The sequence below is a fragment of the Theobroma cacao genome, chromosome 5 (genome assembly GCF_053813885.1).
Source record: "Theobroma cacao isolate CCN51 chromosome 5, ASM5381388v1, whole genome shotgun sequence".
Classification (NCBI taxonomy): domain Eukaryota; kingdom Viridiplantae; phylum Streptophyta; class Magnoliopsida; order Malvales; family Malvaceae; genus Theobroma; species Theobroma cacao.
The window spans coordinates 34,816,221-34,819,926 of record NC_142643.1 but is presented as its reverse complement, the minus strand read 5'-3'; the positions used below and the strand labels follow the sequence as shown (position 1 = coordinate 34,819,926).

Here is a 3,706-nt window from a genome sequence, read left to right as displayed (position 1 = left end):
TTTGTATGCTTATTAAATTCAAGCAATCAAATTGAGTCAGGAATTCATGTTTGAAGGAAGGCAAAAAAGAAATCCTTGCTTAAGGGCTACATATGAGCTTTTGTTAGAGTTCTTGAATTCTGGTCTAGTATTTACTTCTTAGATAAAAAAAGAAGTATGTATTTACATCCAGCATTCACAATCTAGTCTAATTAGAGCATGTTTTTACAGGAGCTGGGCCTCTTTAAGGTTGGGAATAATAGCCAATTGTACAATAGAGTTGGCCCCCAATTGAGACAGAGGTCATCCGATTCAGAATATTTGACAATTGGGAATTGTCAAGAGATATTTAAACTCCAAGGTGGATACCTCCTTCGCAATCTAAAGGCACTACACTTAGAGGACTTATCTGAGTTACAGGTTATATGGAAAGGTCCCACTGAATTAGCAAGCGTTCAAAATCTCACAATTTTGATGTTGATTGACTGCAAGAGTTTGAGATACGTTTTCCCACCTATGCTTGCCCAACATTTATCAAATTTGAGCTTCCTGTGTGCGAAGGGATGTGAGGCATTAGAGCAAATAATTTATGAGGGCCAAAGTTCAACATCGACATCAAATGTTCCTCTTCAACCTACAAGCTTCCCTAATTTAAGAAAAATATGGATCATAGGTTGCAACAGCTTGAAAACTCTCTTCCCTATTAGTGTTGCTCATTGTCTTCTCAAACTCGAACAGTTCAAAGTAGAAGGAGCTTCTAAATTGGAGCAACTATTTGGACATGAAGATGAGACAGGCCTCAAAGATGAGAAAGAGATGTTACTTCCTCAACTGAAACGGTTATTCCTTAAAAGGCTACCTAGCCTCACGAGGTTCATACCGAAGTGTTATCATTTTGTGTTCCCAACACTGGAATACTTGGAAGTAAAAGAATGTTCGAAGATCACTACAAGTTTTCTTGTTGATTCAGAATTTTCGACACATGCCCAAACGAAGGTATCCAATAGGCATTCTTCTAGTTCTTTTTTTTTTTTTATTGTTGATGATGATAATAGCCAAAGCTATCTAAGAAGATCAGAATAGTTTGAACATTTTGATCATAGACATTAGAATTGTTATACAGGTTTCAAAACAAAATTCATAGACATTACCCTAAAGATTTTTATTTTGGTAGGAATACATATATAATGGTACTGGGTTTATTATGTATTCACACGAGTTTTTTCTCTTTAATATCAGAAATAAGAACCAGCAGTGTGCGACCATTGTCCCTGACTTGGGACAAAAGTAACCAAATTTGGAATATTTGACTGTTTGGAATCATGAGAGAACATGTCAGGCTCGAGGTGGACATACTCATTCAAGTTTAAGGGTACTGCGATTGGAGACTCTACCTGAATCGTGCATTATATGGAAGGATCCTCTCCAACATGTAACCCTTGGAAATCTTATTAAATTGAAGGCCATCGGTTGCAGGAGCCTGAGACATGTTTTTTCACCTACGATTGCTCAGAATTTGTTGCACCTGAAATATCTGAAGATTTGGGAATGCGAAGCACTGGAGCAAATCATTACCGAGGATCAAATTTCATCATCCAAAGTTCATCTCCAAGTACGTTTCCCCAATCTGATCAGGTTGCAAATTGGAAAGTGCAAAAACTTGAAACGCCTATTTCCTGCTAGTTTTGTGGGTTATCTTTCAAAACTCAGATATCTCATACTTCAAGAGGCCTTTGAATTGGAGCATCTATTTGGACATGAAGATGAAGCAAGCACCAAAGACGGGGAGGAGAAAAAGATGGTCCTCCCTCAGTTAGAAGTACTATTCCTTGGGAATTTTCCAAGCGTCTTGAGCCCCACCCCTGAGGGTTATCATTTTATATTCCAATCCTTACGGTCTTTAACAATAGAAGAATGTCCCAAGATGGTTCAACTTTTACAGTTGATTCAAATCTTTGTGTTCACGCCAAAACAGAGGTATCCATCAACACTCTTTACCCTATTGCTAGTTTTTTTTTCCTTTATTTATTAAATAATTAAAAACATGACAGCTTCAAATACATTCTAATAATAGAAAGGCTAGTTCATTATTTTTACGTATTTAATTTTTCTTATTGATTACTAACATTAGAATTAACACGCTTTTTCTCATTGTCTCCTTCTAATTAATTGGTTTTAAAGGCATTCCCACTTGTTGAGAAAGATACGAAGAAAAGTACTACCACAATCCACAGAATCGAAGATGCAACAAACAGCCATACCAGCAAAGACATTTATTGGTATCGTTGGTGTCAACCGAATGTACTACCTCCGTACATGGAAGAACCAAGAGAAAATTTCTCACAATAAAGTACAAAAATATTGCCTTCGGAACATAAGGTAGATGTGCCTACTTCTTATTGATTTATTTCCTTTCGTTCATTAATCTAATAGATTTCAAATTGTTACTTTGGATTTTCTTTTTTGGATAGCTAATTAGGCAAGTATTGCTTTTAGCACTTTTACAATTGCTTGTTAATTCTTGGGAGGAGATTAGGCACAAACTGTCAAAGGTGACTTTGCACAAAATTATCCGGTTTCCATACCATATTACAAGACACTCTCATTGCTTGGATGGCAATTCTGGACAGATTACCTATTCTCTACAGAGAATTAGCTCCTGAAACAATGTTCAATCTCTGATACAAATTGTTTTTTCAGTGGTTAGGCTCCAGAGTTCAGAATGCAGAGATCATAAATTCTTCTCCTGTCCTTTTTCTCATCAAGTGTGGTCTGCTATTTTGCAACTGGCCCGTAAAAACAGATCAGTTGGTACTTGGTTCAATGGGCTATGATAATCTCAAGGGGAAGTCCATTGTCCTACATCCAGTTTGCCACTACTTTGCAATATCAGCTCTTTGCCACCTTTTGCAACATTCTGTTTCAGTTCAATGTTCTGTATTTGTAAACTTCGGTTGTTCCCTTCCTTTGGTTTTTCCTAGCAGGTTGTTTTTTTTGCAGCAGGACTCCTTTCTTTGGATGAATAAAATAAGCCTTTTCTTAAAAAAAGGAAAGTTGAAGCCAAATTGTTCGTCCTAAAATGAAAATAGTTTTGCATTGATGACGTGGATAAGTTATTTTAATATTTAATATTTTTTATTTAGTATTTAATATTTAAGATTTTTATTTTATTTTATTTTACTTGGATGATAAGTAAAAATGTGTTTAAGAATTTACTTTTCTTGTACTCCAAAAAAGTCTAGGGTAACATACTTCTTTATTTGAATTTACTTTACTTGCACTTCAAATTTAAGTCCTGTAAGATTAGGTTATTATAAATAATAACTTTAGGTTTAGTTTGTAGACAACTTAATGTCGTAACGTGCGGGTCCGGGAACCCGACCGCCAGACGCGAACGTGAAAAAAACTTACTAAAAAATTAAACTAGGAGTCGCCACCAATCTTTTTTACTAGGTGTGATTGGTCACCTATTAACTTGATTTTAATCGATGAAAACTTAAATTAATTTTAAGCCCACCGAAAAGAACCTTAAACCGGTCTACGATTTTTTAGATCTAGGTTCGGGAGTACAGTAACGCCCGGGAAAGGATTAGCACCCCTGGGATGCCCGTTTCATGAACGGTACCATTTTTAGATTATCCTATTGGGCTTTAATTTTTAATTTCACTATATTTCCTTAATTATTATTCTTTTATTTTATCTTATTTAACTTAAAATGGAATGCAAA

At 35.6% G+C, this 3,706-nt stretch overlaps 1 long non-coding RNA gene across 1 annotated transcript; it reads left to right on the top strand.

The window, feature by feature from the left end:
* Nucleotides 1–211: 211 nt before the first annotated feature.
* Nucleotides 212–3,073, top strand: LOC148762812 (uncharacterized). Its single transcript, XR_016026251.1, has 4 exons — nt 212–975; nt 1,219–1,956; nt 2,161–2,358; nt 2,680–3,073. It is a non-coding gene; the product is annotated as an uncharacterized LOC148762812 (long non-coding RNA).
* The last annotated feature ends 633 nt before the right edge of the window (nt 3,074–3,706 follow it).